Here is a 25,514-nt window from a genome sequence, read left to right as displayed (position 1 = left end):
GGAGCCGAGGGATCGGTTGGATGAGGAGCCATCCCCTGGATATGGGGGACTGGTTGGACGGGAGGCCGTAGATTGGAGCCCTGGGATCGGATGGACGGGAGGCCACCCCCTGGAGCCGAGGGATCGGTTGGACGAGGCCGTCCGCTGGAGCCGGGGGATCGGTGGGGCGGGGGGGCCACCCTTGGAGCCGAGGGATCGGTCGGATGGGTGCGCCCGTTTCCGCCCCAACCCAAATCCGATACCGAGCGAGACTCTGAGCAGCAGGGTATCGAAGGCTTCTAGGCCAGAAGGTTGTAGGGGGGCTTGCGATGCCGGGAAGAGATTTGCCCCCGAGGCTATTATGACTTTTTGTGGGCCAGAACCGGGTCGCGGTAGGTGGGATCCGAAGTAATAAAAACGTCCCCGTGTCGGGTGATTAAATCGGGGTCGGATCCGGGGGTCTTCCAAATAGAGCCCGGTCCCGGGAGTCAGATGCCCCCGGGTCCTGATCCCGGCTCCGCCACTCGTTTGCCGCGTGACCTCGGGCGAGTCACCTCACTTCTCCGTGCCTCGGTTCGCATGTAAAATGGCGATTAAGACCGTGAGCCCCATGGGGCGCGGGGACCGTGTCGATCCGGCCGGCCTGTAGTCTCCCCGGCGCTCGGTACGGTGCCCGGCACGTAGGAAGCGTTTAAATCCCATAAAAAGGCACTTAATACAGTGCTCCGCACGCTCTAAGCGCTCAGTATATCCCGATGATAATGATGAACGTGGTTGAGAACAAAAATAATAATAACCGTGGTATTTATTAAGCATTTACTCTGCACCAGACACCGGGGTGGATACGGGCGAGTTGGGTTGGACGCGGTCCCCGTCCCACAGGGGCTCCCGGTCTTAATCAGGCGCTTAGTACGCGGCGGGCACCGTTTCAAGCGCTCGATCGGTCGACGTCCCCGACTCCCGTCTCGGGGGACGGGGTAAAAAAAAAAAAAAAAAAACCACCCCGACCCGTCGGGCCCGGCGCCGGGAGCGTTAACGTCGTCGAGCCGGGTCGCCGGGGGTCCCGGAGTCGAGCGTCCTGTTTAGGCCGGGACCGCGGGCCGCTTCTCGCGAGGGCGAGCCGACGGGCTTCTGGCGGGGACTGATTAGAACCGAGCTTTTGGCCCAAAAAAGGACTTGGCGTGTGGGAGCGGGCGTGGCCGTTTGTGTGCGTGCGCGCGTATCCCGAGTCGAAAAATCCCGTCTCTTAAACCGTCGGCGAGTCGCCCCGGCCCCGCTGGGGCCGTGGGGATGTTTTCCTCTGGGGGGTGGGGAGGTGGGAGGGATCGAGAGCGGGCTGCCGGCCGAAAGGATGAAGTCATCGCCTCGCATCGCAGTTGACCGGTGAGTCACTGTTCCCTCTGCCCACCCCCCTCCGCTCTCTGCTAAGCAGATTTTTTCCAAATTTGAATTTTGAACCGGTGGGGCCGTTGGTGGGTAAAACCCCCCGGGGCGGGCGCTTTTTTTGGTCTTGTTCTGTCCACGGTTTTTTGAAATGGTGTCCGTTAAGCGCCTGCTGTGTGCCAGGCACCGCTCTGAGAGCTGGAGGAGATCGAAGCCGACGGGGTCGGACTCCGTCGCCCGGCCCACGCGGGCCTCTCGGTCTTCCTCTCCATTCGGCCGACGGGGGGGCGGAGGCCCGGAGGAGCGAGGTCGACCTGCCCGAAGTCGCCCAGCACTCGTTCGGATTTACCGAGCGCTCACTCCGTGCAGAGCGCTGTACTGAGCGCTCGGAACGGTCAGTCCGGCAACAGAGACGATCCCCGCCCGTTGACGGGCGTGACGATGGTAAAGGTGGGATCTGTTCAGCACTTCCCGGGTGCCGGGCCCCGGATTAAACGCGGAAACCCGCCGTGGGCGGGGATCGTCTCCCTCTCTCGCTGTGAATCGTCCTTTCCAAACGCTCGGGACGGTGCCCTGCACACAGCGAGCGCTCAAGAAGTACTCAGTACGGCGCCCCGCACGCGGGAAGCGCTCGAGAGATACGGCCGAGCGAACGAATGCGAGCGGATCGAGTCGGACGCGGCCCCCGTCCCGCGGGGGACTCGCGGTCTCCATCCCGGATGAGGGAACCGAGGCCCGGAGGAGCGACCCGCCCGACGTCGCGCCGTAGGCACGCGGCGGAGCCGGCACCCGAACCCGTGACCTCGATTGGAACCCCGGTCCTCCCGATGCCAAGGCCTGGGCTGGATCCGCTAGGCCGCGTAGCTTCTTCGTTCGGGGCGCCCCTATCCGGAATCGATTCCGCGTAATGTCCGTCAGTCGGTCGATGGTGTTTGTCGGGGGCTTCCTTTAGGCGGAGCACTGTGCTAAACGCTTGGGCGAGTACGGAGCGTCACGGTTAGCGGATACGTTCCCGGCCCCTAACGCGCTCGCGGCCTGCCTCCCGTAGGGAACGCCCGCGGTCTCCCGAGCGCTTAGGACGGGGCTCTGCACGTCCGGGAGTCGGAAGGGCCCGGATCCTAATCCCGGCTCCGCCGCGTGTCTGCTGCCTTGGGCAGGTCGCTCCACTTCTCCGGGCCTCAGTTATCCCATCTGTAAACTGGGGATGAAGACCGTGAGCCCCGGGTGGGACGGGGACCGCGTCCAACCTGTGTCTACGTCAGCGCCTGGCACCCAGTAAGCACTTAACAGATACCTTTTAAAAAAAAGAAATGTGATTTTCTTTCTCGTTCATCCATTCGTTCTTTCATTCAGTCGCACGCATTGAGCGCTTGCCGTGTGCGGAGCGCATACTGAGCGCTTGGAACGGACAGATGGGCAACAGGTAGAGACCCTCCCCGCCCGACAACGGGCTCACGGTTTAAAAGGGAGAGACAGCGAAACGAAACAAGTATCACGGTATAAGGTAAAGCGCTTACTGTCTAAGCGCCGGGGTTGGCACGGGCTATTTAGGTCGCCCACGGTCGCCGTCCGTGTGGGAAGGAGAGCAAGGATTTAATCCCCGTTTTACGGTCGAGGAAACCGAGGACTCGTCCGAGGTCGCGCGGCAAGCCGTCGGCAGAGACGGGATTAGAACCCGGCTCCTTCCGGCTGCCTGGCCCGGCAGGGTTCGGTAGGAGGGAGAACGGGTATGTCGTCCGGGAACGGGTACCGGCTTCGCCCACGGTAAGCGCTCGATGAACGAGATCGAATACGGGCCCGGATCGCGTCCCCCGTTTCGGTTGAGGAGACCGAGGCGCGGGGAAGTGAGGCGACCGAGCGCCCGGAGGGGACCGCGCAGGGTTCGCGGGATGCGAAGTTTGCCCACGAAAGGTCACCGGGCCCGTTGTCCGTGAATTTCTCCGGGGACCGAGATGAGCAGGGCCCCGGGAAGGCCGAGACCCAGCGTCCGGGTCCCGCCGGGATGGGCGGAACCCGCCCGGGGGCCGTCGGTTCTCCGCCGCCGCTCCGTCTCCGTCGGTCCGAGACGCTTCCGGATGTCGGCGATAAGGCGGAGGTTGAGGTGGAGGCCGCGGGGTTCGTCAACGTTAACCGGCCGAAGTCGGGGCAGGATTTTCGGAGGACCCGGGTCCCCAGCCCGGCTCCGCCACCCGTCTGCCGGGCGACCTGGGACGGGTCGCTTGTCTTCTCCGGGCCTCGACTGCCTCCTCTGTCCAAGGGGGATGAAGACCGTGAGCCCTCCGATGATGATGATGATGGAGTTAAAGTGCTTCCCATGTGCAGAGCGCTGTGCTCCGCGCCGGGGGATGCAAAGTGATCAGGTTGTCCCACGTGGGGCTCCCGGCCTTCGCCCCCATCGTGAGATGTTCTTCCCCTTGACTTTTTTCCGTTTTATTGCCGTTTTTCTTGTCCGCCCGTCTCCCCCGATCAGACCGTGAGCCCGTCGGAGGGCGGGGACCGTCTCTCTATCTGTTGCCCATTTGTCCGTCCCAAGCGCTCGGTACGGTGCTCTGCACACAGCGCTCACTAAATGCTATCGAATGAATGAGTGAGTGAGTGACCGAGGCTCAGAGAAGTGAAGTGACTTGCCCAAAGTCACCCAGCTGACAGGCGGTGGAGCCGGGATTCGAACCCATGACCCCGGACTCCCCAGCCCCTGCTCTTCCCACTGAGCCACGCCGCTTCTCAAGGGACGCGGACCGGGCCCAAACCCGATCGGCTTGTGTCTGCCCCAGCGTTCAGCGCGGTGCCCGGCGCGCTGTGCTTAAATAACGATGTCGGTATCCGTTAAGCGCTTACTGCGCGCGGAGCACCGTTCTGAGCGCCGGGGGAGATACGGGGTCATCGGGTCGTCCCGCGGGAGGCCCCCGGTTAACCCCCCTTTTCCAGATGAGGGAACCGAGGCCCAGAGAGGCGAAGTGACTCGCCCCCGGTCCCCCGGCTGACGGGGGGCAGAGCCGGGAGTCGAACCCGCGACCTCTGACTCCCAAGCCCGGGCTCCTTCCACCGAGCCAAATCAGCGTGGTATTTGTTGAACGTTTCCTACGTGCCGGGCTCCGTACTAGCCGCCGGGGCGAATACAAGCAGATGGAGGTAAATGCTACTAAGCATTTTTTTTTTTTCCCAATAACCACACGCCTTTCCCCCAGACTTTACGACTTCCACTTGTGCGTCGGCTTCGCTCATCCGTTCATTCAGTAGTATTCATTGAGCGCCTACCATGCGCACAGCGCCGGACTAAGCGCTTGGAATGGACAAATCGGCACCGGATCGGGGCGGCGCTCCGCACGCAGTAACCCTAGCCGACTTAAAAATGAGGCGTCGGTGCCGAGACGCACGGGGTTGCCTTCCCGGCTTCGATCCGCCCCGAAGACGTCGGCGCGTGTCTGAGTCGGTTCAGAAACCGGACCTCGGGGCGGCTTCGGGAAGACAGCCGGTGGTATTTATTGAGCCCTTACGGTGTGCGGAGCCCCGTCCTAAGCGCTTGGGAGAGTCGAAGAGAACGATGATGATAACGATAATGATGACGTTGGTATTGGTTAAGCGCTCGCCACGTGCAGAGCACCGTTCTACGCGCCGGGGGAGATACAGGGGAATGAGGTCGTCCCCCGTGAGGCTCCCGGTCGCCATCCCCGTTTTCCAGATGAGGGAACCGAGGCCCAGAGAAGTGAAGCGACCCGCCCGCCGTCACACGGCTGACAAGGGGCCAGGGTCGGGATGCGGACCCACGACCCCTGACTCCGGAGCCCGGGCTCTTTCCACCGAGCCACGCTGCTTCTCTCGTGTAACAGACGCGTTCCCCGAGAGGTAATCCGAAACCGGATATCGGGATTTGGACGAGAAACGATATAATAGCCGCGTTCCCCGAAAGGTAATCCGAAACCAGATATCGGGATTTGGACGAGAAACAAAGCCTCGGCCACGTTGAATGTTGTTTCGGGGGCGGTAGCCGTTCAGAAGGCCCCGGGGTTGAGAATAAAGAAAGATAAAACCAATCGGTCGCGTTTAAAATCACATTATGGAGACTCCCCGTTTCCTTCCGTGCCCGGCGGTTTGTTTCGATCCGGGGCGGCCTTGGGGCAGAAATCCCCAAATCCCGGCAACCGCGGCGTGTTCAACTCTGCAGATCTATAAATCCGCAGATCCACCGTCGACGTCGACGTGAGCTGGAGAGGGTCACCTCGGGACAACGGATCCTTCGTGGGACTTGTGCCTTTTACCCTCCCCTCCGTTCCTCTGCCCCGAAGGCCCGTGAGCCGAAGGTTTAGGGTGGTTTGGTCCCGGGCGGGGAGCGCGTCTGCTAATTGTCCGTTCGGTTGCATTTACCGCACGCCTAACCGCTTCTCTGTCGGGACCGTGATCGAGAGCGTGAGCCCCCCGAGGGACCCCGTCCGACCCGATGTCCCCACGGCGTGGGTTCTAACCCGGCCCCCCCCCCCCCCACTCGTCGGCCGTGTGACTTCGGGCAAGTCACCTCGCTCCTCCGGGCCCCGGTGACCTCGTGTGGAAAACGGGGATCGAGACCGCTCTGGAAACCCCGATAATTTGTCGGGCCGCGATTCCCCGCTCACCTGACGCGGTCGGCGAGAGGTCTCCGACCGCCGGACGCGTTGACCGGATCGGACCGTTGCTTCGGTCAGTCCGGGGTATCTGCTGAGCGTTTACTACGCGCTGGAAGTTGACAACCCACCAGAGTATCCAGAGTCCTCTGCCCAGCGGGGGCGGGGGGGTCGCCTTTGGACACTTCTGAGCCCCCCCCCCCCCCGGCTGCTCCTTAGGGGCTATTTGACGGCGGTTTTACGTAGGACGGACCGGGTCCCCCACGGTGCGAGAGGGAGGGAGGACGGCTGGCGTATCCGCGTTTTACGGCGGAGGGAAACTGAGGCTCAGAGCGGGTCGGCGACGGGCCCCGGGAGGCGGCGGACCCGGGTCTCCGGGCTCTTCCCATCGGGCCACGCCGTCCCGGTTCAGGGACCGGCTAGAGCTTGGGGCGGTGGCGGTGAGATAGAGCCCGCCCTCCCCGCCAGATAATATGAATGATCACGGCGTTCGGTGATAATAATAATAATAATAATAACGTTGGTGTTTCTTAAGCACTCACTGTGCGCCAAGCATCGCTCCGAGCACCGGGATAGACACAAGGTCGTTGGGTCGTCCCCACTTGGGGCTCGCGGTCTCGGTCCCGGATGAGGTCACCGAGGCCCAGAGGAGCGAAGCGGCCTGCCCGAGGTCACACAGCTAAGTGGCGGAGCTGGATTAGAACCCGTGCCGTGTGGACGCCGGGTTGGACGCGGCCCCCGTCCCTCGGGGCGGGGGGGGGGGGGCCCACGGTCGCCGTCCCGACGGAGAAGCGGCGCGGCTCGGTGGCGAGAGCCCGGGCTCGGGACTCAGAGGTCACGGGTTCTGATCCCGGCCCCCGCCCCTCTTCGGCAGCGTGACCTCGGGCGAGTCGCTTCATTCATTCAATAGTATTTATTGAGCGCTCACTGTGCGCGGAGCACCGGACCGAGCGCTTGGGACGGACAGGTCGGTAACGGATAGAGACGGTCCCCGCCCTCTGACGGGCCCACGGTCCGACGGGGGGAGACGGACGGACGGGAACGTTGGCGGTGAATAGGATCGGGGGGACGGGCGTCTCATTAAGACAGTAGCAAATAGGTAGAATCGAGACGATATACATCTCATTAACAAAATGAAACGCCTCGGTTCCCTCCTCTGTAAAACGGGGATAGAGACCGCGAGCCCCCCGTGGGACAACCCGATGACCCGGCGTCCCCCCCAGCGCTTAGAACAGTGCCTGGCGCGTAGTAAGCGCTTAACAAAGGCCATTATTATTATTATTATTCTTAATCCCCATTTTCCGGACGGGAGGGAACCGAGACCCGGAGAAGGGACGCGGCTTGCCCGAGGCCGCCCGGCAGACAGGCTGCGGAGCCGGGACGACCTCGCGCCTTCCGGGCCCCGGCTCCGCCCGCGCTGCCGTGCTGCCTTTCGAGCCCCCCGCGGTCGCCCCCAGACCCCCAGTTTCCCCGTTCCCGTTGAGGCCTGGGAGAGGGCGAGCGGAACTGCAGTTCAGCGTGGCTCAGTGGGAAGAGCCCGGGCTTTGGAGGCGGAGGTCGTGAGCTCGAATCCCGGCCCCGCCACTCGTCACTTCTCTGCGCCTCAGTTCCCTCATCTGTAAAATGGGGATGAAGACCGCGAGCCCCACGTGGGACGACCCGATTCCCCCGTGTCTCCCCCAGCGCCTAGAACGGTGCTCTGCGCGTAGTAAGCGCTTAACAGATACCTTTTTTTTGGGGGGGGGGGGATTGATTGAGCGCCTACTGCGCGCAGAGCACCGTACTAAGCGCTTGGAATGGACAGTTGGGCGACAGATCGAGACCGTCCCTGCCCGTCGACGGGCTCGCGGTCTGATGCCAGTCCCGTCCGGTGCCCGTCGCGGGCGGGGGCGGGGTTCGGAGGGCTGGGGTCGGCGAAGCCTCCACACATTCCTGGAACGGTCGCCTTCGGGGGCCGGACCCCCCGCCGCCCGGCTCCCACGCGCCGCGTATAATCCTCTCCTTTGTCAGCTGGCCGGAGAAGAGGCTTTCGGAAGCCGTCGCGGGGGCTGGGTACGGCGGTGCGTTCGGGCACGTCCGAGGGGGCCGGTCACCGTGCTAAGCGCCGGCCCAGATGCAAGCCGCCACGCCCTCGGCGGTCAGGTCCGTCGGCCGTAGTTTTATTCAGACCGACGTCTGGCCTCCCCCTCTAGACCGTCAGCTCGCCGCGGGCTGGGAACGTGTCCGCCGGCGCCGTCGTGTTGAACTCTCCCGGGCGCCCAGCACGGTGCCCTGCGCGGAGCGAGCCTGCCCTCTTCTGCGTCCGAGTCCCTTCGCTTCTCTGGGCCTCGGTTCCCTCATCTGGAAAATGGGGTTGAAGACTGCGAGCCTCACGGGGGGCAACCCGGTGACCCTGGACCCGCCCCGGCGCTCAGGACGGCGCTCTGCGCGTCGTGAGCGCCTAACAGACACCGACGTCGTTATCATCATTCCGCGGCCCGACCCGCCGCTCTCGTGTCTTCCCCCCGGCGCCCGACACGAAGCAGGAGCTCGATAGATACCGTAAACCCCCGAGACTGTCGGCTCGCTGTGGGCGGGGAACGTGTCCGTTTATCGCTCTCTCGTCCTCTCCCGGGCCTCAGGACGGTGCTCTGCGCACCGTAAGGGCTCGGTAAATACGAGGGAACGAGTAACCCCTTCGGGCCCGGAGAGCGCGGCCCCCGGTAATGATGTCGGTGTTTGGTGAGCGCTTACTCTGCGCCGAGCGCTGTTGTAAGCGCTCGGGTAGGAGCAGGGTAATCGGGTTGTCCCACGTGCGGCTCGCGGTCTTAACCCCCATCTTCCAGGTGGGGATCCGAGGCCCGGAGAAGTGAAGTGACCTGCCAACGGTCACGCAGAGGGCAGAGCTGGGATTCGAACCCACGACCTCGGACTCCCGAGCTTCCCTGAGGACGCTTCTCCTTCAGGTCGTCCCTAATGATGATGATGATGGTATCCGTACCGTATCTTGACTTCCCTCGGTTACGGCAGAGGAGAGAGGGAACCTTAATCCACGGATCAAGTCGGTCGATCGCGTCCACTGAGCGCCGACTCTGCGCAGGGCACCGAACGGAGCGGCGTCGCCTAGGGGCTAGAGCGCCGACCCGGGAGTCGGAAGGATCCGGGTCCTCGTCCCGGCCGGGCCGCCCCGTCCGCTGTGTCACCCTGGGCGAGTCATTTCGCTCCTCCGGGCCTCGGTTCCCTCAGCTGTAAAATGCGTTATGAGGTCCGCGAGCCCCACGTGGGACGGGGACTGGGTCCAACCTGATTAGCTTGTGTCCGCCCCGGCGCTTAGTACGATGCCTGGCGCATAGTAAGCGCTTAACAGATCCCCCCACCCCCCCCCCCACCCCCCGATGGAGGAGGGTAAATAGGGGACTTGAGAAATGGGCGTGGTGGAAAGAACACGGGCTTGGGAGCCGGAGGTCATGGGTTCTAATCCCGACTCCGCCACTTGCGTGCTGCGGGCCCTCGGGCGAGTCACTTCACTTCTCGGCGCCTCAGTCCCCTCATCCGCATCGCGGGGATTCAGTCCTCCTCTCCCTGATTTAGACCGCGAGCCCCACGTGGGACGGGGACCGGGAGAGAGCCCGGGCTTCGGAGTCGGGGGTCACGGGTTCGACTCCCGGCTCCGCCACTTGTCAGCTGTGTGACTGTGGGCCAGTCACTTAACTTCTCTGTGCCTCAGTTCCCTCCTCTGGAAAATGGGGATTAACCGTGAGCCCCACGTGGGGCGACCCGATTCCCCTATGTCTCCCCCAGCGCTTAGAACGGCGCTCTGCGCATGGTAAGCGCCTAACGGATACCAACGTCATTATCGTCATTACCGCGTCCAACCTGACGACCTCGCGCCCGCCCCGACGCTCAGTACGGTGCCTGGCCCGCTTAACTGACGAGTCCCATTAAAAGGATGAGGGCTTAATCAGGGGAGGCCTCAGCGTGTCCCGGTGCCTCACCCCAGGTTGCCCCGAGGAGGGCAGATGGGACGGCCGACTGCGCCCGCAGCGCGTGCAACCCCAGCCCCCACCCCTTTCCCCTCGCCCGCCACATTTACGTCCTGAAGGACACCCGTGTAACGAGCACCCTGAAAGGCAGCACAGCCGGGACGTTTCCCTCAACCTACGGTGTCCGGGAAATCCACCGCCCTCCCAAATTCCAGCCCGGCCGCCCCGGCATGTCCGGCGAAATGGGGCCGGGGGTGACGGGACCACCCCCGACGCTTCCGACCGCGGGGTCCAGACTGTAAACCCGTGGCGGGCGGGGACCGCGGCTGCCAGTTCCGTTCGATCGCCCCCTCCGCGCCCCGTGAGCGATCGGTCGGAGAGTCGGGTCCGAAGCGGGTTCTTTTTTTCCTTTTTTTAATAGCGTGTCTGTATGTTGCTATTACCCTATTCGTTCTGTCGACGCGATAGTAACGTTGGCATCTGTTAAGCGCTTACTATGCGCCGGGCACTGTTCCGAGCGCCGGGGGAGATACGGGGTCATCGGGTCGTCTCACGTGAGGCTCACGGTTAATCTCCATTTCACAGGTGAGGTAACTGGGGCCCAGAGAAGTGAAGTGACTCGCCCACGGTCACACAGCCGACAGGCGGCGGAGCCCGGGATTCGAACCCCTGACCTCCGACCCTTTCCACTGAGCCACGCCGCTTAAGGAGGTGTCCATCCCCTTGATTCTATGTATTGCTGTTGTTCTTGTCCGTCCGTCTCCCCCGATTAGACCGTGAGCCCGTCGATGGGCGGGGACGGTCTCTGTCCGTTGCCCAGTTGTCCATTCCAAGCGCTCGGTACGGTGCTCTGCACATAGTAAGCGCTCAATAAATACCACTGAATGAACGTCCTGGGCACTGTACTGAGCGCTGGGGTAGTTAGAAGCCAGCAGGTTGGACGTAGTCCCCCTGGGGCTCAAGGTGGGGAGGAGCAGGGTGGCCTAGCGAAAGACCTCGCAGGCCTGGGAGTCGGAGGATGCGGGTTCTAATCCCGGCTCCGCCGGCCGCGCGGTCCCGGGCCGGTCGCTTCGCTCCTCCGGGCCTCGGCTCCCTCATCCGTCAAATGGGGGTGAGGGCTGGGAAGCCCCGCGCGGGACGACCCGATGACCTCGTATCCCCCCCTGCGCTCGGAAGAGTCCCGGCGCGCGTAGTGAGCGCTGAACAGATGCCATTATTCGGATTATCATTTGGTGAAATGGAGCCCGGGCCCTTTAAGAAGGAAAACGAGGATGGGGCCGGGGGGATGTCACGCCGACTTGTCTAACGAGGGTCATTTTCCGGGTGCTGGGCGAGCTGCGCCCCCTTCCCCCCCACTTCCTCTCCGAGGGATCTCCCGTCCTCCCCCTCCCCCGTTTTCTCGCCGGAGCCGTAAAAAACAATACGGATCCAGTTTCCTGAGGTATCGCGGCCCGTGACGGAAAGCTTTTCGATAAAGCCGTCCGCCGGGTCACGGGGATGAGATCGCCCCTCTCGAACGGCGTGCCGCCTTGCGACTGACCGGCGAGAGCAAAGCACGCCGGGCAGGCCGGCCGACCGCACGGCGGGTCTCCTTCGGGGCAGAGACGCCGGCTCGGCCGGGGGACGGATCGGCCGCCGTACGGGGCCGAGGCGACGCCGATACTCGTGGGATCTGAAGGGCCCGCGCCGGGGGCGGATACCGGCAGGTCGGGTTGGATCCGGTCCCCGTCCCCCGCCTTTATCCCCGCCTGACGGGTGAGACTTGGAGACCGCGAACCCCTCGTCGCTCTTTGTTGCCGGCTCGTACCCTCCAGGCGCCTGGTCCGGTGCTCTCCCCGCAGCGCGCGGTCGATAAGTACGACCGGACGAACGAATAACGGAGGCCCAGAGAGGTGAAGTGACTCGTGAAGCGGGGGGGGGGGGCTTCCGGCGATGAAAGCGGCGTGGCCTGGCGGATGGAGCCCCGGGATCTGGGAGTCCGGAGGACCCGGGTTCTAGTTCTGGCCCCGCCGCCTGTCCGCTGGGTGACCTTGGGTAAGTCGTTTCACCTCCCTGGGCCCCCAGCTCCCTCTCCTGCAGAATGGGGTTCGCCCCCGGCTCTCCCACCCAGGCGAGCGCCAGATGGGACCCGACGATCTCGTATCTGGCGCGCCGCTCGCCGCCCAGTCGTTGGCGGACTCGGATCCCTCTCCCTTCTCCCGGTTCCCGTGGACTTGGTTCGTGGTCCCCCTCCGGCTGAAGTTCCTCTTCCGCGTTGGCGCTGGTTCTTCCGTTCGTTCGGTCGTATTTACTGAGCGCTCCCTGCGTCGGGTGAGCGCCCGGGCGAGTACGGCCTCCGTTCACCCGCATCGAGCGCCGGGGAGAGGACCACAGAACGATAAACCCGCGTTCCCCGCCCGCGCCGAGCCCACGGTCCGGAAGGGAGACGGACGCGGTGCGGGGGGGGGGGGTCTCTCTCCCCCGAGGGTCGGCCGACGGTGACCGGAGACTCCGCTCCCGCCCCGGTGAACGAGGACGCTGTTTTTTAGACCGTTTGGAACGTCGGGGGCCGGATGGCGTCGGGCGGCGTTCGGTTGGGAAGGTTTCGGGCGGCCCAGATAAGAGGGTCCCGCTTGGGAGGGACCGGGCCGTCACCGTCCGGGCGCATCCCGCCCGCCCACCCGGCACCGTCGGACCCGACCGGAGAGATCCGGAGTCTCTCCGGGGCCCCCGGGGATCGAGCGGCCCGTCGGCGGGATTTACGGAGCGCCCGCGGAGGTCGGAGGGAGACGCCACGACAAGAGGCGGCGCGGCCTGGTGGAAACGGCCCGGGCCCGGGAGTCCGAGGCCCCGGGTTCTCGTCCCGGCTCTGTTGCGTGACCCTGGGCGGGTCGCCCTCGCTTTGCTCGGGATCCGCTTGGGCCGTTGCGGGCGGGGAGCGCGGCCGCCGACTCCGGCGTACCGGACTCTCCCAGGCGCTCGGCACGTGGTAAGCGGGCAGTAGACGGCATTGGTGATGATGACCGAACGGGATCTGTGCCAGCGTTTAGAGCAAGGCTTGGCACGGAGCGTTTCGGCAAGTACCGCGTTCGTCCCCCTCTTCGGTCGATGCCTCGTTCCCAAGTGAAGTTCCCAAGTTCCGTCGCCTCGGCGGAAGAACGGGCCTTTCGACCGCTGGGGGTGGATTCTGAACCTGCGCCTTTTCCCCTTCGACCTGGTTTTTAGCCAAGGCAGGAGAGGAGAAGGAGGGGAGGGGGTGGTTGTCCCCAGAGGAGGGGACGTCTTCCGAGCGTGGGAATCTAATAAGTGTCACGGTTGCTGATTTTGTCTCTTCTCTCCCCCTCCCACTTCCCTCCTTTCTCGATCTTTGAGCGAATCCCCATCCTGAACCTCAGCCCCCGGTGAATGAGGCTCCGCTTTGCCGATGAGGTGACTGAGGCGCGGAGAATCCGGGTGACTTGCCGGGCGTCCTCCCTCCCCCCGCCCCGCCGCATTTTCACAGAAGAGGAAACTGAGGCCCGGAGAGGTCAGACGACTTGCCCGGGGTCACTCGGCAGGCGGACGGCGGAGCTGGGACTGGAACCCGGACCTCCCGGTCGCGCCCCGTGTCCGCCGGGCCGCACCGCCTTCCCGAGATGGCTCTTTTGGGTCGGCGGCAGGAATTCTTAGCTGCTTTTTTCTCTCGCGGCCCGGCTTCCCTCCCTCCCGGGCGACTTCCGCGGTTTCGCCCCGTCCCCGACCTTTTACTTTTTAAAAAAAAATAGTATCTGCTGAGCGTCTACTACGCGCCGGGCGGCGTGCGCTGAGCACTGGGGCCGATCCAAGCTGATCGGGTCGGGCCGCCGGCCGCGTCCCACCCGGCGCTCTCCGGCGTCGTTTCACAGACGAGGTCGCCGAGGCCCCGAGGAGCGAAACGACTGGCCCGGGGTCACCCGGCGGACCGACGGCGGAGCCGGGACCCGGGCGCCTCCCCTCCGGACCGCCCGGCACCCTGGGCCCGTTGTCCGGGCCGCGGTGGGTTATTTTTCCGAAGAGGCGGCCGTTAGAAAAGGCCCAGGAGTTCGGACGAGCGCTACGATAAGCGACCCGGCCCCGGCCAGAGTTGGGAGCCCACGTCGCTGGCCCGCGGCCCTCCCGGCCGAGCCGAGGTCCGAGAACGGTCGAGCCTCATGCCGCGGCTTAAAGGTCAGCCGACTCCGGGGCCGGGAATGGGAACGCGTTCCGGAGCGGAAGAGCTTCCAACAGGATGACGACCGCGCCTTTTGTCGAGCGCCGACTGCGTGCCGGGCGCTGTACCGAGCGCCGGGGTGGGGGGGAGCGAATCGGGTCCCCGTCCCACGTGGGGCTCACGGCCTAATGGTAATAATAGTAATCGCGGGATCGGGTAAGCGCTTAGTGTAATGACAATAACGTCGGTATTCGTTAAGCGCTTACTATGTGCGGAGCACTGTTCTAAGCGCCGGGGGAGGTACGAGGGTCATCGCGTCGTCCCACGTGAGGCTCGCCGTCTTCATCCCCATTTGGCAGATGAGGGAACCGAGGCGCAGAGAAGCGAAGCGACTCGCCCACGGTCACGCAGCTGCCAAGGGGCAGACCGGGGTTCGGATCCCGGCTCTAGCCGCCGAGCCCCGTCGCTCCCAACCCGACGAGCGCGTGTCCGCCCCGGCGCTCAGCGCGGTGCTTGGCGCGGAGCCGGGCCCGTCCCGGACCCGTGAAGAAAAGGAATAATTGTAAAATCATGAAACGGAATCGTCTCGGGTTCCCCCCCCCCCCCCCCCCGCCGAGTCGTTCTTCCGACTCGCCGAGCTCTCGTTCTTCCAGTTTTCACCCCGAGGGCAGGAGTAAGTTTTCGCTCCTTAATAGCTTCGGTTTGGGGATTAGCTACCTCCCCGTCCTCGCCCCGGAGAATTAGGACGGTAGCTGTCATCTGGATTAAGCGGGGAACAGAAGCGCTCACACCCTGTCTGGGAGGAAGGCGCGGGCCGGGCCAAGGAGAAGCCGCTTTTAAAGGTTTCATCCAGTCCTTCGTTCGCCCGTATCGAGCGCTTCCGGTGCAAATGATGATGGCGATGGTGACGTCGGCATCTGGTAAGCGCCCACTATGTGCCGAGCGCCGTTCTAAGCGCCGGGGGAGGGACGGGGTCGTCGGGTCGGCCCACGCGAGGCTCCCGGCCTTCGTCCCCGGTTTCCGGACGGGGGAACCGAGGCCCAGAGAAGCGAAGTGACTCGCCCGCGGTCACGCAGCCGGCAAGCGGTAGAGCGGGGATTCGAACCCGTGACCCCTGACTCCGAGGCCCGGGCTCTTTCCACTGAGCCAGGCTGCCTCCCGAGCACCGTATTAGACGCCCGGGAGCGGTTCGGTGCAGCGGGAAGCGGACGCGTTGGCCGCCCTCGTCGAGCTCACGGGTCAGAGGGGGAGCCGGGCGTTAAGTGAGATCAGTGGATAAATGAGGGACCGAGGTGGCGAGGGCCCGGCCCCGGGAGTCCGAGGTCGTGGGTTCCGATCCCGCCTCCGCCGCGTGCCAGCTGGGTGACTGTGGGCGAGTCGCTCCGCTTCCTCCGGGCCTCGGTTCCCGGGTCGGTCAAATGGGGACGAAGACCGGGAGCCCCGCGTGGGACGACCCGATCACCTCGTATCCCCCGGCGCTTAGAACAGTGCTCTGCGCATAGGGAGCGCCTAGCAAATACCGCCGTCTGTTTTACTTCTTATTTTTAAAGGGAGCGAGGCAGAAGGGAGTGGGAGAAGGGGACAGGCGGGCGCAGTCAGGGAGGGCCTCTTGGAGGGGTCGGGCCCGCGATAAGGCCTCGAAGGTGGGGTGGAGAGTCACCGTCGGTCTCGCTGAGAGGCGGCGCGGCTCAGTGGAAGGAGCCCGGGCTTGGGAGCCGGAGGTCGTGGGTTCGGATCCCGGCTCTGCCGCCCGTCACCGTGTGACTGTGGGCGAGTCACTTCACTTCTCTGGGCCTCAGTTCCCTCAACTGTAAAATGGGGAGGAAGGCCGCGAATCTCACGTGGGACAGCCTGATCACCCTGTATCTCCCCCAGCGCTTAGAACAGTGCACCTAGTAGGCGCTGAACAGATACCAACATTATCATCATCGTTATTGTTATTAGTTTCCCTCCCCGGCTCCCTCACGGCCGGATCCCCAGAAGCTCAGTGGCCGGACGGCGGATCCTTGAGGACTTGAGACTCTTGAGGGGCGGGTGCGTGCCTTGTGGTTTAATTCTATTTTTTAAAAACGGTGGTTATGTGCGTACTACGTCCCCGGCAGGGAAGCGGCGTGGCCTGGAGGAAATAACACGGGTCTGGGAGTCAGAGCACCTGGGCCCTAATCCCGGCTCCGCCACCCGTCTGCCGGGTGACCTCGGGCGAGTCACCTCACTTCACTGAGCCTCATCGGTTACCTCTCATGTGGGACGAAGCCCGCGAGCCCCATGTGAAATCGGGTCGGCGTCTCACCTGGTTATCCGGTAACGACCCGCCGCACGGTGCCTGAAATAGAGGTGGCCTTTAACGAGTACCTTTATTTTAAGGGAAAAAAAAGGATCTCCTCCCGCACGAAACAGGTGGGATGGACTGTTGGTTCCGCTCCCCTTTCAGGCACTGATTCTCCGGGCAACTGATTTTTTTTTTTGTCAGCATCCTTCTGATTTGGTCTCTACCCATTTTCTGAGCCGTCGGAAGCTCCGGTCGCTCCTCGGCGTCGGTCTGTCAGGCGGGGACGTGAAAAATCCAGGTTTGGAGGCGGGGCGGGGCGGGTCGCCGGGCGGGGTTCCCCCAGGCGGGCACTCCTCTGTGCCAGCCGGTCGTCTGTGGGTGTGAGTCTTTCTGGGGGGCCGGGGACCACCTGCGAGGGTCTCACCCCGTTGGGTGGATCCGGGCCTCGCTGAGCCCGCTCCGACGGGGGGACGGCCCCGGCCCCGAGAGACTGAGATTTCGCAAGGCCGCGTGGGGCGAGCGGGCGGGGCGGGGCGAGCCCGCGGCCCGGAGGGAGGAGTCGTCCCGTCAGCCAAGTCGGCGGCGGGAGACTTGGCGCGAGGCCTCGGAATGGAAACCGAGACTGGGCCGGCTTCGCGGGGGAGTCGCCTCAAGTACCTTCACCGGGAAAGGGATCGGATGTGAGTGGGGATCAGATGTGAGTCCTCTAGACCGGAGGCTCGTCGCGGACTCACCCCACCCACTCTCCCCACCGCTCGGCACGGGGCCCCGCGCGCGGTAAGCGCTCAGTAAACGCGATCGGTTGAGCGGCGGGGAGCGGCCCGGCCTAGTGGGGAGAGGACGGGCCCGGAGGCAGAGGCCCGGGGTTCGAGTGCCGGCTCCGCCCCCGGCCGGCTGCGAGACCTCGGGCAGGTCCCCTCTCCGGGCCTCGGTGGCCTCGACGGCGAAACGGGGATTCCGGCCCCGCTCTCGGCGGCTCAGTACGGCGCTCCGCGCACAGCGAGCGCTCGGGAAGTGCGCCGGACCGACCGACTCACCTCGTGAGCGCTTCGCGGATACCGTCCCGAGAAGAGAAATAAGACCGTCTCCCTCTGCTCTGTTCCAGGTAAAGAGTTTGCCGAGAGAGAGGCTGCATCAAAGGGACGTCTGCTTTTCAGGTACGAGTTACGTCACCTCACGCCCAAACCCTAGGAATGCCCAAGTCGGTAGCGTGGGCAGGGCGTGGGCAGGGCGGGAGAGCCGGGGCTCTCACCCGGTGAGCTCACTCTTGCCCGCGTCCGCGTCGTTCGGGATTTATCCTAGAAGCTCTCCCCGGCTCGGCCCTCGTCTCCTCTTCTCCCGGGCCCTCCCGCGTCACTCCCCCACCCCCTCGGCCCCGCGGTACTCGATGACACCCGTGTATGGAACTTACCGGTTTCTCTCAACGCCCGTCGATCGGAGGACCGGGTAGAGCGCCGGCCCGGGAGTCGGGAGGTCCCGGGTTCTGGCCCCGGCCCCGCCGCTCGCTTCGCTTCCCCGGCCCTCGGTTGCCTCGTCTGGAAAAGGGGGATCGGGACGGGGACCGTGTCCAACCCGATTGGCCCGTATCCACCCCGGCGCTCGGTGCGGCGTCCGGCACCCGATGGGCGCTTAACAGACGCCGTGATGATCATTAATACCGTTAGGAGCGTGGAAGACAGGTCGGAGGCGCTGGGTCACACGGGGCAGGTAGCTCTCGTTTGAATTTCAGGAGAACCGTGGCCTCTTAGAAGGATATTGCGCGTTCCCCTGGGCCTACAGTGGAGCCGGAATTCGAACGCATTGGGACCGCACCTCAGCCGTCCCACGCGGATGAGCGTCTCTCCCGTTTTGAAGTCCGCCTTCGGTAACGCGCGCCAGCGTCTTCCACCCCAAAGGCAGAAAGTCAGCCTTCTCTCTAACCTGAATCCTTCTCACTGCACCCCTCCCTCCCCCCGTTACCTGGTTTGGGTCTCCAGAGGAGATGAGGTGACCGCCGGATCCTTTCTGTACGTCCCGGGGTCTGGAACCAGATCCTCCCGTCCTACGGCCCGCTCCTCACGGGCCTCGTTTTCAAGCCATCTCCTCTTGGCGGCTCCTGTCCGATGTTTCATTTTTTTATGGTATTGGTTAAGCGCTATCTGATGCGCCAGGCGCCGTACTGAGCGCCGGGGTAGGTACGGGATCGTCGGGTTGGACGCCGTCCCCGTCCCACGTGGGGCTCGCCGTCCGAATCCCCGTCCGGCAGACGAGGTGACGGGCTCAGAGAAGCGAAGCGACTCGCCCGAGGTCACACAGCGGACACGTGGCGGAGCCGGCGGGGGGTAGAGCCCACAGGTCCTTCTGATTCCCAGGCCCGGGTTGTAGCCGCTAAGCCGAGTCGGAGGCTCCCGGGACGGGAGGGCCAGGGAGGCGGCCTCCCCCTTTCCCCGTTGGGTACGTGCTCCGTTATTCCGAGGGGGAATCGGCCGCCGACTCGGCCGCCGCCTTCCTACGGGGAGCAGGAAAGGTTTCCAGTTCTTCCCTTGGAAAGGAAGTGCTGAATGTACAACCCCGCATCCTCCCCCGCCGCCCTTGCCGTCGGACCGGCGGGTCGAACCGTTCCTCTGGGTGCCGCGAGCTCGGGAGAGTTCGGCCCCGGGCCCCGTCGGAGCGGAAGCCGTCCCTTTGTCACTCAGACGGATGGCACTTATCGAGCGCTCACCGCGCGCAGAGCACTGGGCTGAGCGTCCGGGAGAGCGCACGCGACCGAGAAGCACCGTGGCCTAGCGGATGGAGCCCGGACCCGGGTTCCCGTCGCGGCTCCGCCCCTCGTCTGCTGGGTGACCTTGGGAGAGTCACTTCACTTCTCCGGCCTCGGTTCCTTTATCCGTAAAATTGGGATTGAGACCGCGAGCCCTCCGCGGGACAGGGACCGTGTCCAGCCTGTCCAGTTTGCTTTTACCCCTGCGTTAAGCGCCGTGCCTGGCACCTAGTAAATGCCTTAAAAGATATCTTTTGGGGTAGGGAGGAGGTGGAACTGCAGAAGACCCTACCCCTGCCCACAAGGAGCTTATAGTCTGCAGGAGGCGACGACGGACATTAAAACAGATTAAGGATAGGGGAGATTATAGAGTAGGTTGAGCCTCTAGACTGGAAGCTCGCCGTGGGCTGGGAGTGTATCTATTCTGGGTTGGATTGTCCTCTCCCAGGCGCTCAGTATGACGCTCTGCGCACAGCAAGCGCTCAGTAAGTACGATCGACTGACGGATCGAAGCCCTACTCGTTTTAGCTCTGCCCACTGTCCTCCCCCCGCCTCCCCCAGCCCCAACCCCTGGGTTCTGCTAATATTCGAATGCCGTGGTTGTATCCGCGACCGCACCGGGCCTTCTGATCCGGGCGTTCTCCAGACCACCTGCTGCTTGGGGACCCGGAAACGCCGAGAGCATCCAGAGGTCGACGGGGGCGGCCGGGGAGCGGCCGGGGCTCACGTGACCCCAGGGACTCTCCCGGCGCCCACGGGGGGCCCGGGGTGAAAAGGGGCGGTGGAGCTGAGGGGGTGGGGCGAGGGGGCACTGAGCCAGCCAGCGCTCTCCCTCCCGTTCTCCAAATGGCGGCCGGCGAGTCCGGAACCGCCGGGTCCGTCTAGGGCGGAGGAGCGGGAGCCCAGAGGTCAGCGTCGGGTGAGTCTGAGGAGCGGCAGATGGCTCTTTTCAAAACTAATAATAATAACGTTGGTATTCGCTAAGCGCTTGCTACGTGCAGAGCACCGTTCCCAGCGCTGGGGTAGACCCAGGGGAATCAGGTCGTCCCACGGGGGGGGGCTCACCGTCTTAATCCCCATTTTACAGGGGAGGTGACTGAGGCACAGAGAAGCGAGGCGACTGGCCCACGGTCACACGGCTGACCAGTGGCCGAGCCGGGATGCGAACCCACGACCCCTGACTCCAAAGCCCGTGCTCAACGGACGTTGAACCCCCATTTTGCGGACGAGGGAATCGAGGACCAGGAAGGCGAAGTGACTCGCCCTGGGAGGGAGGTGGCGGGGTTGGGATTCGAACCCAAATCCTCCGACTCCCGGGTCCCAAGCCCTAGCCACCCGGCCGACCCGGAGCTCTCCCTCGACGCCCCCCCCCCCCCGTCGCTGCCGACTCCCGCGTTGGGGGGGGGGGGGGGCTCCGCTCACGACTCCTCGAAACACCGGTTCCCTAACTCTCACCACTTCTCCCTCCAGAAGACTTTGCGTCCTCCCAGCGGCGCGGGCTCCCCGTCGCAGTGCCGCCGGATCGGCGCCGCGTGGGGAGGGGAGCGGAAACGGCCGTCGACCGAGTCGCCTTCGGAGTGGGGCGGAACTCCCTCCCCTCGCCCCGTTTCCCGCTTGCAGCGGGCCAGGCGGAAGCTGCTCCCCTGCGCTAGTTTGGGAGAGGAAAGAGAGAAGCCGAAGGAGAAGCAGCGTGGCCTAGCGCGTAGACCGAAGGATCTGGGTTCTAATCCCGGCTGCGCCGCTCGCCTGCAGCGGCGCCTCGGGGCGGTCGCTTCGCTTCTCTGGACCTCAGTGACCGTATCTGTAAAATGGGGATGAGGACTGGGAGCCCCAGGTGGGACAGGGATCCGATTAACTTGGATCTACCCCGGCGCCGAGCACGGTGCCTGGCACGAAGTAAAGCACTTGAGAGGGAGCGCTTTTTTTGGAAAAAAAAAATTCAGAAAAACCTATCGCTAATGCCTCGGTTCGGAATACACAGGATGCCCGATCTTGCTCTCCCACCCGCTCGAAACCAAAACGGTTTTCTCGGAATTTCAGAGCCGGGGGCCCAGGATCGGAACGGGGCGGGGACTTATCTTTGAAGAACAATCAGGGCACCGGGGGAAGCGGCGCGGCCTCGTGGCGGGAACCCAGCCCGGGAGGCAGAGGAGCCGGGTTCTGATCCCGGCTCGGCCGCCCGGCCGCCGCGTGACCCCGGGTGAGTCGTTTCACTCTGCCTCAGTTTCCTCAGCTGTAAAAAGGGGAACAAAATACCCGTTCTCCCTCGGTGCGGGACAGGGACTGTGTCCAACCTGATTAACCTGTATCTAACCCCGGGGCTTAGAACAGCCCCTGGCACGTGGTACGCGCTTCGCGGATACCACAGAAAAAATACAATAATGGTAGTAATAATCTCCCACAAAAATCCTCCTCTGTGGAATCGGAAGTCTCTCGGTGGCCGTAGACCCCACCCCCTCGCCGTCACCTGGCCCCGTTGGCGTTTCCTCGTCCCGTGTCGAGGCCCGGTTTCTTAGCGATCCCCGAGGACGCCGTCCACTTCAAGCGAGGGAAACAATTTAGCGTCAGAAACCCTCCTCCCGTGATAACGACCGCCGTGATGGTCGGGAGGCGGGGATGATGTCGCGAGCGGTTGCTCTTCTGAAACCCCGTTACCGGCAGCGTGGCCTAGCGGGTGGAGCCCGGGCCTGGGAGTCGGAAGGGTTCTGGGTTCCCATCCCGGCTCCGCCGCTCGCCTGCTGTGTGACCGTGGGCGCTTCACTCTGCTTCTCTTTGCCTCAGTGACCTCATCTGTAAAATGGGGTCTAAGACTGCGAGCCCCACGTGGGCAGGGACCGGGTCCAACCTGATCGCTCTGTACCTTCCGCCGCGCTCAGAACAGCGCCTGGCACATAGTAAGTGCTTAGCAAATGCTACGTTAAAAAAAAAAAAAAAAATTGGTCTTCTAATAATAGTAATAATGTTGGTGTTTGTTAAGCGCTTACTATGGGCGGAGCTACTGTTCTAAGCGCTGGGGGAGATACGGGGTCATCAGGTTGTACCACGCGAGCCTCACAGTCAGTCCCCATTTTACAGATGAGGGAACTGAGGCACCGAGAAGTGAAGTGACTCGCCCACAGTCGCCCATTCGAACCCATGACCTCTGACTCCCAAGCCCGGGCCCTTTCCGCCGAGCCACGCGGAAGTTGTTCCTTGAACCGTCCGTGCTTCTTCCTTTAAACGTGGCGGGTCCGTCATTCCCTAACTCTCTTGCAGGGCGACGGGTCCGTCCTTCCCCGGCTTCTTACCTCAAACGCGACGGGTCCGTCGTTGTCCGGCTTCTTACTTCAAGGGTGAAGGTCGTGGCTTCCCTTTCGATCCGCGTCGCTATTAAAGGAAAGCAGATGATAGGAACAGCTGCCGCCCGGCCCCGCTCGATTTCCAGGAGACCGCTCGGTAGCGTCTCGCTGGAGGAGCGGCTCGCGGTACTCGGGCTCTCTCTTTAGGGGTATCGTTTTCCTCGTCTGTCATCTCCCTAGAGGAGAGGCTAGCGATGATGATGATTACGGTATCTCTGAAGCGCCTACTGCGTGCCGGGCACTGGACCGAGCGCTGGGGTCGATCCAAGCGAATCGGGTCGGACCCACGTGGGGCTCGCGAGACTCGGTCGCCATCTTACAGATGAGGAGACCGAGGCCCAGGGAAGTAGAACGACGTGCCCGGCGTCTCCCGGCGGGCAGCTGGTCTCTCTTTTGAAGAGCGGCTCTCCCGTCCCCGGTCGTCTCTTTAGACCCCCTTCCGAACGATGGCTTTTCCCTCCTCGCCGCCAGCCGGCTTAAGGAGCGGTTTCCTCGTACAGGTTGGCCGTGGATCTCCGGCGAGCCCACTGGGGTCCTCCTCGGATCATTTCTTTTCTTTTTTAATTGCATTTAAATCGTAAATCACGTCCCCGTATTTGCGAAGGGCTTGCTGTGGGCCGGGCGCCGAAGGACGCGCCGGGGTCGACGCGAGGAGCCCGGGGCTCGCGGCCCTAATCCCCGTTTTACGGATGAGGAAACCGAGGCCCAGGGAAATGGCTCGCCCCGAGGTCGAGCGGCAGAGCCGGGGTTAGAACCCGGGTCCGCTGACTCCCAGGCCACACCGATTCTCTGTCTCGAAGGGGAAGAGGTTTGCTTCAGCTCGGTGAATATTCGTTTGTCACCCACAGGGGAGGGCGGAACACGATATCACACTGGGGGTTACGGGGTGAATGGAGGTGGGGAGAGTTGCGGGGGCCGGGGGGCGGAAACCCGTGTCCTTACCCCCTTCTAATTTTGAACGAGACAAACCTAGCAACCGCAGAGCGTACACAGAGCAACCTGCGAGCTGTGGACGTGTTGAGCGTGAGAGTGTGGCGAAAGCGGGGCTCCGGCAGAACCTGAAGCTTCTCTCTCTCTCGATCAGCCGTCGGTATTTGCCGTCTGCGGGCGGAGCTCTGTACTGAGCGCTCGGGAGGGTGCCGTCCGTCAGACGAGGCGACTGAGGCTCAGAGAAATGAAAGGTCACCCAGCGGACGACGAGGCGGAGCCGGGAGGAGAACCCGGGCCCTCCAACTCCCGGCCCCGGCCTCTCTCCACCGGGCCGCGTTTCAGATTCTGGGTTCGGCGAGCTCTCGTCGCGGAACGTGTGAGCCGTCCGTCCTCGAATACGGCGTTGAGTGTGAACGGCGAGAGAGGCGGCGTGGCTCGGTGGAAAGAGTCGGGAGGACCGGGGTGCCAATCCCGGCTCCGCCACGTGTCCGCCGCGTGACCTCGGGCAAGCCGCTTCGCTTCCCTGGGCTTCGGTTCCCTCGTCGGTCAAATGGGGATGAAGACCGTGAGCCCCGTGCGGGGACGGGGCGGTTGTTTCCAACCCCATTTACTTAAGCGCTTAACGAGTACCATTATTATTATTATTATTAAACCACCTCCCTCTGGGACAGGCTTTAATGCCAGTGAGAAGGATTGCAAGAGTCCCTTAAACCCGGGAGCGGATTATCTGTAAATTCCTTCAGGGTGTCGCCCTTATTTCCCCTCCGCCGTCTTTATTCGAGAGCCCAGCCTTCTTTCCGGCTCTCGGGCCTTCGGTCGACGTCTTGTCATGGTGCCGTAATCCATCAGTCGTACTTATCGAGCGCTTACCGTGTGCGGAGCGCTGTACCAAGCGCTTGGGAGAGGAGAAGATAAGAGTCGGTAGACGCGTTCCCTGCCCACCACGAGCCTACGGTCAAGAGGGGCCCCTTGGCGTCCTTTGGTCCCGAGCCGGGGGGCCGAGGTATTTTCAGGACCTGCCTTAAATCCGTGGACCGATTTCCAGACACGCAGGAGATTCTAAAACGGGGACCGGGGAAACGGAGAGGATGATTTCCTGTTCCCATTCCCGCCGCTCCATCCCCTGCCTCTTAGCTCTGCCCTCCCCGCGGCCCTGCCCCTCAGACCCGGGAATGCCATCTTCCTCCTCCCGGCTCCGGCGCCGCGCCAGCTGGCGTGGCCGAGGCCCTGCCAGCCCCTCCCCGGGCCGAGCGCCGTCCGGAGAGCAGCACGCTTATTCGTTCCCCCGCGGAGGGAATTTTTCTGGCAGTTGCTTACTGAAACCCGAGCGCTTAGGTTGGAGGTTTGGTCTCCCGGGCGGGGGGAGACGGGATTCTTGGCGGCTTCTCCCGCTGACTTGTCGATTTTTATCCGGGCCTGGTTCATTCCTGTGGTGTGGCAAGGTCTCCTTCCCCTTTACCGGTCGCGTCCCCCTGGGCCGACGGACCGATGGCCCTCCGGGCCTCTGGAGAAGCAGCGTGGCCTAGTGGAGGTTGCCGGGCCGGGGATTCAGAAGGGCCTGGGGTCTCTTCCCGGCCCTGCCGACCGCCTGCCGTGTGACCTCGGGCCGGTCGCTTCTCTGCTTCGGCCCCCGGTTTCCTCAACTGCATGACGGGGGTTCGATCCCCGTTCTCCCCCGTACTTAGACCGTGAGCCCCCGGTGGGGCGGGGACCGTGTCCCACCTGATTCACTCGTACCACCCCCAGCGCTCAGAACGGTGTTTGATACCCAGGAAGCGCTTAGCAGATACCTTCTTCTTTTTTTTAAAAAAAAAAGTACGGATGGCCCTTTAGAAATCAAGAAGCCCATCTGTAGCACTTAAAAAAAAAAAAAAAAAAATACAGTGACGACCGGGACACTCAGTCGTCACTCCCTGGCCTCGTTCTCCTCCCCACCCCCTCCGCCAACCGTGGTGACATCTCTCAAGTGGAACGTCGACCGTGAAAGAGCCGTAAAGCCCGACGGCGACCTCCGAAGCCGAGGGGGCGGGTCGGCGGGCGGCGAGGGCGGGACCGTCCTCCCACGTTCACCCGTGTCCCTCTGAAGCTCCGTCGGCGGGCTCTGCTCTCTGGGGTCCAGAAGATTCTCTCTTCGCCTCGGCGTGACCCTCGCACAAATCCCGAGCCAG

General features: G+C 63.7%; 1 protein-coding gene across 1 annotated transcript in view; it reads left to right on the top strand.

The window, feature by feature from the left end:
• Positions 1-1,294: 1,294 nt before the first annotated feature.
• Positions 1,295-25,514, top strand: part of MAP4 (microtubule associated protein 4) — a 119,964-nt gene continuing 95,744 nt past the window's right edge. The window contains exons 1-2 of the mRNA XM_029077667.2: positions 1,295-1,362; positions 17,444-17,495. The gene's annotated coding sequence lies outside the window, so the exon portion shown is untranslated. The remainder of the gene's footprint in view (positions 1,363-17,443; positions 17,496-25,514) is intronic.

The sequence above is a fragment of the Ornithorhynchus anatinus genome, chromosome 13, assembly GCF_004115215.2.
Source record: "Ornithorhynchus anatinus isolate Pmale09 chromosome 13, mOrnAna1.pri.v4, whole genome shotgun sequence".
Classification (NCBI taxonomy): Eukaryota; Metazoa; Chordata; class Mammalia; order Monotremata; family Ornithorhynchidae; genus Ornithorhynchus; species Ornithorhynchus anatinus.
This window is presented reverse-complemented; position numbering and strand designations above follow the sequence as displayed.